General features: G+C 47.5%; 1 long non-coding RNA gene across 1 annotated transcript in view; it reads left to right on the forward strand.

Annotated features, from left to right (window-relative positions):
- The window catches only part of LOC132537546 (uncharacterized), a 174743-nt gene that overhangs the window by 130519 nt on the left and 31618 nt on the right, over positions 1-12606 (forward strand). The window contains exon 3 of the long non-coding RNA XR_009549020.1: positions 3356-3388. This is a non-coding gene — a long non-coding RNA (uncharacterized LOC132537546). The remainder of the gene's footprint in view (positions 1-3355; positions 3389-12606) is intronic.

The following is a 12606-nucleotide window of genomic DNA, read 5'->3' on the forward strand; positions in this document are numbered from 1 at the left end:
CTTAATGACTTGCTGGTGGCAATTTGTCTATTTAGACCTGTAACTTAATTGTTTCTAAAGGACATTACATATATATTTGATTACCCAGATTGCAGTGGGAAAGCATACAGAATGGGGAAAAAAAGAGTCAAAATTTTATCTTGAAACGTGTTAGGATTATCTTTTAAAACTTCCCCCTTTGTGGTACAGAGAGATAAATGGACCTACTATACAAGTGACAGAACCATTTACTTTTTCTTCTGTAATTAACAATGTGTGTATTGGGAGAGCTGATGTCAGGTGTTGTGTTGTAGCGAGTCTTTAGCACACACCAGGATCCCAGTGCCTCTTCGTCCCTCTCTCTCTCTCTTTCCCAGAGTCCTTTGCTTTGGTGTAATCTGCCACCCCTAGTCCAAGTGTCATCTTATTCTCTGTCACACTGTCCTGTGTTCTTAAGTTCCACCTATAAGTGAGACCATTTGGTCTTTCTCTTTCTGGCTTGTGTCACTCAGTAGGGTGCCATTTGAATTCTGATCACGATATTTTAAAGACTTTCTAGACCCCGACTTAACTTGGTTTATTTTTATTTTTATTTTTTTTAAGACTCACGGACAAGGTCAAAACAACAGTGTGTGTTTCTGTTCTGTGGTCTCTATTCCTGTGAACATGATCCTTTCTGTTATGAGAATCTCTGGTGCTGTGGAGAAGCTGCCCAGAGGAACAACTTCGCCTTACCTACTGTTCAACTCTCAGCACCATTTTTGGCTCACCGTATTTAATGTCTTGGTTTTTTTGTTTGCATCTTTTTTTTTTTTTTTGCTTTTTTCTTTCTTTATTCCCTTTTGTTGCCCTTGTTGTTTTATTGTTGTAGTTATTATTGATGTTGTTGTTGTTGTTGTTGTTGGATAGGACAGAGAGAAATGGAGAGAGGAGGGGAAGACAGAGAGGGGGAGAGAAAGACAGACACCTGCAGACCTGCTTCACCGCTTGTGAAGTGACTCCCCTGCAGGTGGGGAGCCAGGGATTTGAACTGGGATCCTTATGCCGGTCCTTGCGCTTAGCGCCACCTGCGCTTAACCCGCTGCGCTACCGCCCGGCTCCCGCAGCATTTTGTTTTTATCAGAGCACTGCTCAGCTCTGTCTTGTGGTGGTGCTGGGACTTGAACCTAGGATTTTAGAGCTTTGCATAATGATTATGTTGCCTCCTCCACCTTCTCCATATTTAACGGCTCGAAGACTTAATAGCCACTGTGTTTCTACGGCTGGGGCAGGGAGGGCAAAATCATTTGATCTGGCCTTACCAAAGCAGTTGGAGGAGCGTTTAAGCATTTTTTTTTGTCTAGCCTGTGAATGATGTTATGAATATCCAGAGAGTCCTTGGCAGAACAGAGGTTGCCCACCCCTGCAAAGACTTCCTTCCAACCAGAAGATCTAGTGAGGCAGAACCTGGCTAGTTTGGGCTAGCGTGTAGCACATGCTAGTTAGCTGATCACGCGCCCCCGTTTGGTCTGTGGTGGTGTGCAGGCAGAAGAGACGGACACTTCTTCCAGCTGCTTTCAGCCTCCTTTCCTTCTCTGTGCCCTGCTTGCCTGCTCCCATCCACAGCAGGACATGGATTCTGGACAGTAGGAAGGCTCTGTCCCTGCTATTTATATCACAGAACAGCTTATCTGTTCTGCAGTCTCGGGAGGATTTGCAGGTTGACCTCAATCAGTCAAACTCCTTCCTTAGACATGACATCTTTCTGAAGTAATATCCTCTGCAACCCAGTGGCTACTTGCTTCCTTCCTTCCTAAAGCATTTCATTTTGGTCCAGATACAGGGGTTCCTGGACTGGACTCTCCAGCAACTTCTCCTGATGGGCACAGCTCATGTGTGCTATCTGAATCGGAGTGGCAGTGGCCTCTGGGGAGAGAGGTGATTGTGCGTGTGTGTGTGTGTGTGTGTGTGTACTGATTCAGTGAGATTGCTTCTATAATTGTTCTTCTTTCTTTATCTTCCTGTTTTTTTTAGAGATTTATTTATATCTTTTAAAAAAGATTTTTAAAAAATGTTTCTGTTATCTTTATTTATTGGACAGAGACAGCCAGAAGTTGAGAGGGAAGGGAGGAGATAGAGAGGCAGTGAGACAGAGAGACACCTGCAGCCCTTCACCACCCAAAAAGCTTCCCCCTGCAGGTGGGGACCGGGGGCTTGAACCTGGTTCCTTGCTCACTGTAACATGTAAGCTCAACCAGGTGTGCCACTGCCTGGCCCCGATTTCTCTGTATTTCTGTATGTGTGTAACTATTAAATTTACTTTGCATGCATTAGATCACACCAAAATACATATTTATTAACTTTCAAGAAAGTCCCCTTGTCCATCCTTCTGCAGTTCCTACGATTCACGTGTCTCTTATAAATACATTCAATAGACATGTCCAAAGGGGTCATTTTCAGCTGAGAAAGTCTGTCATGAAGTGAAGGGGAAAGCATTCCTAAGACTTGGAGGTGGCGTGGGTGATGCCTGTTTCCGAGCGCGCAGAGCGCACTTCCTGGTAAACATGGCAGTGTGCGCCCGCTGCTCTCTGCTCCTTTCCAGCCGGCAGTCACGATTCGCAAGGTCTGAAAAGCGTGCTGTTCTGTTCCCTTCCTTTGTGTTGCCACTTAGCAGGCGTTTGTCTGAATGCAGGAGACAATATCCAAAAGCATCCATTTTAACAACTCGTAGTTAGGGCTGGAGGGACAGTATGATGGTTCTGCGAAGGACTGTTATGCCTGGGGCTCTGAGGTCCCAGCTTCAATCCCCAGCATCACCACCAGCCAGAGCTGAGCAGGGCTCTGGTCTTTCGCTCTGTATCTCTCTCATTAAAATAAAATATTTTAAAAAAACAACTCAGGGGCCGTGTGGTGGCGCACCTGGTTAAGCACTCACATCACCGTGCACAATGACCCAGGTTCAAGCCCCTGGTTCCCCACCTGCAGGGGGGAAGCTTTGCAAGGGGTGAAGCAGGACTGCAGGTGTCTCTCTGTCTCTGTCCCTCTCTATCTCCCCTGTCCCTCTTGATTTCTGGCTGTCTCTATCCAATACATAAAGATTAAAATTTTTTAAAAAATAATAATAATAAAAAAAACTCATACTGTTAGATGTCCTTGCTGTTTTTTTTTGTTTTTTTTTTTTTGTACTGGATTTCCACATTTGCTTCTGCTTAGTTTTGTCTGATGATGCTTACACGACTGTCAGGACAGCGGAGAACTACTTGGGAAGCAGGGAGTAGCAGTTTTTGCCGTGGGTAAAGAAGAAGTGAATAAAAGCCATCTTGGGTTTTGGTCTTCTTCTGGTCAGCAGCCTATTACAGGAAGGATGCCTTTTAATCTGCTTGCTGTTTCCTCCTAGGCGGGAAGACTGACAAGAGAGAAAGCGACTCAGGTAGGTGGCTTTCCCATTCTCCATGTCTTTCCGCTGCTTGATCCTCATTCTTAATGCTTCCTCACTGCAAAGAACAAAATCACCCATGTGACTGAATTGAGCACATAAGGAATATTCGGAGGCTGTGGATGTAACAGTCAAACGTGTATAGCATTTGGTTAATTTTTTTCTTTGAAATATTGGGTTATCAGAAAAGTCGTGGCAAATTCTCCCATGTTTTTCTCTTTTTAAAAAATAGGTCATGGGGCAGGGGGGCAGGGGGGCAGGTGGTAGTGCACTGGCTCCATGTCATAACTAATGCGAATGATAACATTCTCTTAGTTGTTCATGTATTTTGTTGTCGTCGATGATGATGTTGGTGGTGCTTCAGTGCTCCAGCCTGGCCCTTTCCAGCTAGAAAGAGACAGAGACAGAGACAGAGAAGGAAGACACCACAGAACAGAAGCTTTTTCCAGTTTGGTGGGGCTTAGGCTCCAGCCTGGATCTCAGACATTGAGGGCAGACCAGCCACCCTCTCCAGCTGACCCTACATGGCGTTTTCTCTTACGTTGCATGCTCTGAGTGCCACTTAGGGCACGTGTCAAGATTTTAGGCTGATCTAATGCTCTTCTTCTTCTCGCGTTTGCCCTTCTTCCGTAGCCAGTCAACAGCGTCAGGTTGAGCCTGATGTAAAGTTTCGAGACCTCCTTTGAATCTGGAGAGGTGGCAGTCATTGACTATGTGGGTCATAGTCTGTCTGGAGCCGCAGGGGAAGTTCGGGTCGTCTCTGGCTCCCCAGCGATGGAACATAGCGGCGCACCGGCCATGGCCTGTTCGATAGCGATTGAGGAGGGCCCGATCATAACGTGCTAGGTCAAAGCCGGGTTGACGCTTGCAGGGGTCTGTGATGAGGTGTTTGTTCTTTACCTCAGCTGACTGCCAACTCTGTTTCCAAGAGACTGGAATAGAGAAGTTCAGTGTAGGCGTAGGGGACCAGATTGGGTGACGAGACGTCAAGCGTTGGACAGGGTGGGTGAAGATATCCGCGTATATTGGCAGGTCCGGTCGAGCGTAGACGTGGGGAATGAACTTAGGTGATGCCTCATCCCTACAAATATCTGGCGGGGCGATGTTGCTAAGAACTGGCAGCCATGGGACCGGGGTGGAACGGATATTTCCAGAAATGATCCTCATGGAGGAATATAATTTGGAATCGACCAAGTGGACATGGGGGCTACGGAACCATCCTGGGGCACAGTATTCTGCAGTGGAATAGCATAATGCCAGAGAGGATGATCGTAGTGTGGAAGCGCTCGCGCCCCATGAGGAGCTGGCCAGTCTTGCAATGATGTGATTCCTCGCGCCCACCTTTGCTGCAGTTTTTATGAGATGTTCGTGAAATGACAGAGTGCGATCGAGAGTAACGCCAAGATAGACTGGCTGGGCTTCATGCCGGATTCTCATATCGTCAAGCTGCACATTAAGCTCACGCGAGGCCGAGGCATGGTGTAGATGGAAAACAGATGATACCGTTTTTGCAGTGCTAGGGATTAGTCGCCATTTTTTACAGTAATCAGATATCAGAGACATGTCTTTCGTGAGTGTTTCCTCGAGGATGTCGAACTTGGATGCCTGAGTTGCACAGCAGATGTCATTGGCGTAGATGAACTTCCTTGAAGAAGTTTCTGGGAGGTCATTGATGTAAATATTAAATAGCGTAGGAGCCAGAACAGAGCCCTGGGGGAGGCCACTTGAGACAAGTCTCCATCTGCTAGACTTGTCACCCAGATGCACCCGGAATCTTCTGTTTTGGAGAAGAAACGATATAGTGTTGGCCACCCATGGTGGCAGGCATCTTGAGATCTTGACTAGGAGACCACGGTGCCAGACGGTGTCATAGGCTGCTGTGAGATCAACAAAGACAGCACCCTTCTTTAAATTCTTCTGGAATCCATTCTCAATGTAAGTTGAGAGGGCCAGGGCTTGTTCGCAGGTAGATCTTCCTGGGCGGAAACCAGCTTGGGCGGGTGATAGGAATTTCTCTGTAAGAGGAGAAATACGTGACAGAAGCAGCCTCTCAAGGAGTTTATAACACACGGAGAGGAGAGAAATTGGTCTATAGCTGGCGGCCAGTGTTGGGTCTTTCTTTGGTTTCAAAACTGCTATAATCTTCGCACGACGCCAAACTTTGGGCATAAAGTCAGATTCCAAGATGTGGGACAGGAATGAAGCGAGCCACTTCTTTGCCGCGGGACCCAGGTTCTTTTAATAAAACACATTTATTCCCGTGGAAGTTGGACAAGACTGGAAGAGAGTGACAGAGTGGTCTGTGCAGAGCTAGGGATCAGAGCAGGAAACCTGAGGTTCCAGCTTCTGCATTTCTTCCTCCTTCTTTCCTTTTTTCTTCCCTTCCTTCCTTCCTTCCTTCCTTCCTTCCTTCCTTCCTTCCTTCCTTCCTCTTTCCTCCCTCTGTCCCTCCTGTCTTTTCCCCTCCCTTCTTACTCTCTCCTCTCCCCTCCCCTCCCCCTCCTTTTCTTTTCCCTGTCTCTCACCTTCTATCCTTTACCCTTTTCCCTTTTGACTTTTTAAGACAGAGACAGAGACAGAGAGGCAGAGAGAAAGAGAGAGAGAGAGAGACCACAGCACCAGGGCTTCCTTCGTCCTGGCAGGAGCTGGTCTGGAGCCTTGGTGGAACACGGGGACAGCACTGCACTGGGTGAGCTGTTTGGCTGGCCTGCTTTTGGTCTGTGTACACTCAGAGGTGGGGGTGACTTATTCATAGGGCCATTTAAGAGAAAACCTTTTTGGGAAAGTTTCCTACTATGTTATATAATGCCTGTACCATTTTCATATCTCCATCAGCTGTGCTCACACATTCCATTTTCTACACAACTTTGCCAACACTATCTATCAATCTATCTACTATCTATCTATCTATTTATTATGCATGAGAGAGAAATAAAGAGAGGAGGATCCAGAGAGAGACCAGTGCACTGCTAGCTCTGGCTGGTGGTGGTGTGCCGGGCTAGCCTCTCGGGTGGGAGACAGACGACCAGGGACTCATGGCTGAGCTGGGAACGCAGTTCAATCTTTATTGGTGAGCGGGGATGCAAAGTAATCAATCTAATATCTCTATTCATTAGAAAATCCTGTCCTTTATATCTCCTGAGGTGGAAGTGTCAGGTCGGAAGAGGAAGTACATAGCATAGGGGATGGGGAGAAGGAAAAAGCGCACGGAAGTATCAAGCTTGCATCTAACCAGTTGGGGATTAAACCAGTGCCCTGTAGGCAGGGTGGGTCTCAGGTAAAGCAGTGATGATGTAAATAGACCGCAGCGTTAAGCAATGCAAGCGAACCTAATGTGATGATCAAAACAGAAGGGGTCTTAGAAGCAGAATTAGAAGCAGACCAACAGTGGTGGTGGGGATTGAACCTGGGACTTTGGAACCTCAGGCAGGAGAGTCTCTTTGCAGAACCATTATGCAATCCACCCCCCCCCCACATGCACACCCAACACTTTTTATTTTTATAGTGGCCATTCTCACAGGCATGATATGATTGGTGACTTCATGCTGACTTTCATGACCCGGATTTCTGGGACATTCAGTACCCCTTCCACCTACGGTTGACTGTCTGCATTTCTCCATGGGGAGCGGGGCAGGGCGTCTCTGATGGGACCTGCCTCTCTGAGCCAACATTTCCTATTTCATTCAGAGAGAAGAGCCAGTGTCATAGTGTGCCTTTTTTTTTTTTCCTTCACCAATAACAAGTGGCTTTTAATGACAGTCTTTGTGGTGAAGCAGAAAACCAAGTGTTGCCGGGTGTAGGTTTGGACGGGCACATGAGGTCACATGATTTCATCCTCATTTTCGGGACGTGCACGACAGATTGAAATTCTACTTCGATGTTTTATAAGTTAAAGCTGAGCAGAAGTTGTGATCTATATTTGTGCCACCGATAAGGTCAGAAATCAATAAATTCACCCTCTGAAAACACAAACTGGGGCCTGGGAGACAGCATCACAGCTGTACAAAAGAGGTTTGTGCTGGAGACTCTGAGGGCCCAGGTTCAGCCCCAGGAATATGCCACGTCAGAGCTGAGCAGTGCTCCGGTCTCTCTCTGGATCCTTATCTCTCTCTTTCTCTCTCGTGAAAACAAAACAGTTCAAAACAAAGAAAGGCAGTATATTAGTATCTATTCTCAACTATTCATGTGGTTCTAAATGTTTTCTTGCTCCCTGTTTGCTCTCATCTGTAACTTCCTCCGTTACTAGTGACTTGCTATGCTCCACTGTTCTAGAAAGCGCCTCTGCCTTCCCGTGCATGACCCAAGTCTGTTGCCGCTGCACCGGAAGGAACTACGGTGCTCCGACATCTTTTCCTCTCTCCCCATCTCTCTTTTCTCCCTCTCTGAAAAAAACAGGCCTGGTTCAGTGAAGCAGTGGTGATGACAGAAATCAAACAAATAACAGAGAGCCAGGGAGAGAGGCAAAGGCAGGGCAGCTTCAAAGCTTCCTCTGAAGCTTCCAGTGCTATGGAATCCGGGTTCTTTTTTTCTTTTTTTTATTTAGGGCTACTTTTATTTATATATATTTTTTATTTTCCCTTTTTGTTGCCCATGTTTTTTTATTGTAGTTTTTATTGTTGTTGTTATTGATGCCATCGTTGTTGGATAGGACAGAGAGAAGTGGGGAGAGGAGGGGAAGACAGAGAGGGGGAGAGAAAGACAGACACCTGCAGACCTGCTTCACCGCCTGTGAAGCGACTCCCCTGCAGGTGGGGAGCCGGTGGCTTGAACCGGGATCCTCACACCGGTCCTTGTGTTTTGTTGTAGTTATTATTATTGTTACTGATGTCGTCATTGTTGGACAGGACAGAGAGAAATGGAGAGAGGAGGGGAAGACAGAGAGGGGAAGAGAAAGACAGACACCTGCAGACCCGCTTCACTGCCTGTGAAGCGACTCCCCTGCAGGTGGGGAGCCGGGGCTCGAACCGGGATCCTTATGCCGGTCCTTGCGTTGTGCACCGTGTGCGCTTAATCCGCTGAACTACCGCCCCACTCCTGGAAGCCGGGTTCTAACACGGGATGGTCACCCAGCAAAGCAGGCACACTCTCATGTGGGTTATCCCACCTGCTCCATCCCTCCCCTACTCTCTCCTCCCCTCCCTCTGTCCTCCCCTCCCTCCCCCTGCTCCCCCTCCCTCCCTTCTAGCAGGGTTTTTTCCAGGGCTCTGTGCTGGCACTAGGAATCCATTACTCCTGGCAGTTTTTCTTTTTCTTTCTATTTGCATTTGACAGGACAGAGAGAAGGGGGAAGAGAGGGAGAGAGAGACACCTGCAGACCTGCTTCACTGCTTGTGACGCATTCTCCCCCCCAAAGGAAGGTGGGGAGCTGAGGCTCGAACCTGGGTCCTGGTGCCTGACCACACGAGTGCTCACCGCCCAGCCCCACCAGCTCTGCCTTCATATTTCCCTGGGAGAAGCGCACACTCAAGTTCCCTGACTACTTTTTAGTTGGGTTGTTTATTTATTTATTTATTTATTCAGTTCTAATTTTTTTTCCAGAACCTTCCTGAGCTCTGGCTCGTGGTGGGTGGTGGGGGATTGAACCTGGGACTTTGTAGACTCAGACATGAGAGTCTGTTGACATAACCATCATGCTATCTCCCCCATCCCTATCTCTTTTCTTTCTATTCTTAGGGACTCATATCTTTTTACTTCTTTACTACAGAGAGAAGCTGAGATACTCAGCCCACCCTACCCCACTGACTGACTACAAGCCTCAAATCCATATTTCATTTTCAAATAATGTTTTTAAGACCTTTAAAGTGAGAAGTTTAGTTGCTGTTGTTAAAACCTACCTCCAAGAACAAATGTGCATTCTGTGTCTCCAGTCTTTTCTCTCTTTCTTTCTTTCTTTTTTTCACAGAGTTATCACTGGGGCTTGGTGCCTGTACTACGAGTCCACTGCTCCTAGAGGTCATTTATTTCCCCATTTTTTGTTGCCCCCCTTGTTATTGTCATTATTGTCATTGTTGGGTAGGACAGAGGGCAATTGTGAGAGGAGGGGAAGACAGAGTGGGGAAGAGAAAAACAGACACCTGCAGACCCGCTTCAGTTTTTGCAAAGCGACTTCTACAGATGGGGAGCTGGGGGCTGGAGCCAGGCTCCTTGCACTGGTCTCTGTGCTGTGCTGGAACCCTTGACTTACTATTACTTTATTTATTTACTTTTACTTGAATGAGGGCATTGCAGAGAGAAAGAGACCAGTGCACTGCTTGGTTCTGGGCTGCAGAGGTGCTGAGTGCAGACGGAGGCCTCTCAGGACTCAGGTGGGAAAGGTCGGGTGGTTTATTTTTAGGCCACTGTGTGCTGGCATCATTGGGAGAAGTTGTTCCTTCATGTGCTTTACTCTGAGGTTTCAGCTGAATGCTTCAAGCTTTTTCTATTGAACATCTCTAAGCTTTTAATGTAACTAGCATCCTAGTTTTTTCTCTTAGTTTGTAGGCGTGTGTGTGTGTGTGTGTGTGTGTGTCTGACTTTATTTGGTGATTTGCATCTATAGTGCCTTTCCCTGAAAATAAAGATTGCCTACAAGGACCAGGCCCTAGGACTATCAAGAATGGTTTCTGTTCTTCCAATAAGTCTTTCTTCATAGAACTAAGACTGTTATTTGTCTCAACTACCCAGTTTGAAAACTGACAGTCCCTAGGATTTAAGAAAATGTGTTTTTTTTTACTATCTTTATTTATTTACTGAACAGAGAAAGCCAGAAATTGATAAGGAAGGGGGAGATAGGGAGAGAGACAGAGAGACACCTGCAACCCTGCTTCACAACTCTCAAAGCTTCCCCCCTGCAGGAAGGGGGGGACCAGGGGCTCGAACCCAGGCCCTTGTACATTATAACATGTGCACTCAACCAGGTATACTACTACCCGGCCCCACAGTCCCTAGGAATTTTATTCCAGGGTCCAGAGGTGGACTTCATCAGAAAGTTCAAGGTCTTTCTGAAATTTTAGTGGTAATAGAATAGACCTAGATTTCATAGATACTCAATGAATTAGGATTTGTGTCTGCTCCATACAGGGCCAAGAGCCCACTGTAAAATATATATATATATTAAATATATTATATATAAATGCATAATGTATATGTACAAATATTTTAATTTTATAATATATAGTTATATATTATAAATTATATTTATTTATTTTTAAGAATTTATTTATTAATTAATGAGAAAGATAGGAGAGAGAGAAAGAACCAGACATCACTCTGGTACATGTGCTGCCGAGGATTGAACTTGGGACCTCATGCATGAGAGTCCAATGCTTTATCCACTGTGCCACCTCCCGGACCACATAAATTCTACTTATTTAAAATATAAAATATATGTGTAAAATATATATTGTATATCATATATAAAAATATATAATATCTATTACTGGGGGAGAATCAGAATGTCACTGATTAAATTAAGCATAATCAAAACAAAATGCCACCTTCTTTATTTTTTTTTCCCTCCAGGGTTATTGCCTGCACTATGAATCCACTGCTCCTGGAGGCTATTTTTTCCATTTTGTTGCCCTTGTTGTTGTTATTGTTATAGCTGTTGTTGTTGTTGGTTAGGACAGGGAGAAACTGAGAGAGGAGGGGAAGACAGAACGAAGGAGAAAAAGACACCTGCAGACCTGCTTTACCACTTGCAAAGCAACCCCCTGCAGGTGGGGAGCCAGGGGCTCGAACCCAGATCCTTATGCCGGTCCTTGCTCTTTGCGCCACATGCGCTTAACCCGCTGCGATACTGCCCGACCCCCGAAATGCCAGCTTTCTAGGTCCTCCTAGATGCCATACTTTTGCACATCAGAGGACACATGGCAAAGCATGGAGGACTAGGTGAATAACTCACTTTGTTCTCTGTCAACTGGGAAGCACAGCTTGCTGAATATTCACGCGCCCATCTCCCAAGCAGGCGACTGATAGGCAGCCTTCCTCCCTCTCCCTCTCCCTCTCCCTCTCCCTCTCCCTCTCCCTCTCCCTCTCCCTCTCCCTCTCCCTCTCCCTCTCCCTCTCTCTCTCTCCCTCCCCCTCCCCCTCTCTCCCTCTCCCTCCCTCTCCCCCTCCCCCTCTCCCTCTCCCTCCCTCTCTCCCTCTCCCTCTCCCCCTCTCCCTCTCCCTCTCTCCCTCTCCCTCTCCCTCTCCCTCTCCCTCTCCCTCTCCCTCTCCCTCTCCCTCTCCCTCTCCCTCTCCCTCTCCCTCTCTCTCTCTCCCTCCCCCTCCCCCTCTCTCCCTCTCCCTCCCTCTCCCCCTCCCCCTCTCCCTCTCCCTCCCTCTCTCCCTCTCCCCCTCTCCCTCTCCCTCTCTCCCTCTCCCTCTCCCTCTCCCCCTCTCCCTCTCCCTCTCCCTCTCTCCCTCTACCTCCCTCTCTCTCTCCCTCTCCCTCTCTCCCTCTCCCCCTCTCCCTCTCCCTCTCCCTCTCCCTCTCTCCCTCTCCCTCCCTCTCCCTCTCCCTCTCTCCCTCTACCTCCCTCTCTCTCTCCCTCTCCCTCTCTCCCTCTCCCCCCTCCCCCTCTCTCTCTCCCTCTCCTTCTCCCTCTCCCTCCCTCTCCCTCCCTCTCCCTCTCTCCCTCCTTCTCTCCCTCTCCCTTTCTCCCTCTCCCTCTCCCTCTCTCTCTCCTTTTCTCCCTCCCTCTCCCTCTCTCCCTCCTTCTCTCCCTCTCCCTTTCTCCCTCTCCCTCTCCCTCTCCCTCTCTCTCTCCTTCTCTCCCTCCCCCTCCCCCTCCCCCTCCCCCTCTCCCTCTCCCTCTCCCTCTCCCTGGGAAGAGTCATGTTCTGACCTCAGAGAGACCACCCATTCCTCGGTGCACCTGTAGAAGAGAGGGCAGCTTAATAGTCACCCTTGTTTTCACATCAAAGCTCCTCTACTTGATATGTGGAAAATCACTTATTTCTGAACAACCAAAGAGCCACCTTCATGACAGGGGCAACACTTCCCTCTGAAAGAATTAGGGGAAGTGGGAAAGGCTTTATGTCTTGTGCATTTGACAGCAGTAAGACGGGATGGGAGGTAGAGGTCAATGACGAAGCTTCTTTTGTTTGTTTCTGATCAATTCAATGGTTTTATTTATGGTGAGTCGTACTAGATTTCTAAGGTCTCTCTCTTTAAAAACATCTAATTACCTTTACTAGATAGAGACAGAGAAATTGAGAGGAGAGGGGGCGATAGAGACAGAGAGACA

Source organism: Erinaceus europaeus, chromosome 1 (genome assembly GCF_950295315.1).
Source record: "Erinaceus europaeus chromosome 1, mEriEur2.1, whole genome shotgun sequence".
NCBI classification, from domain to species: domain Eukaryota; kingdom Metazoa; phylum Chordata; class Mammalia; order Eulipotyphla; family Erinaceidae; genus Erinaceus; species Erinaceus europaeus.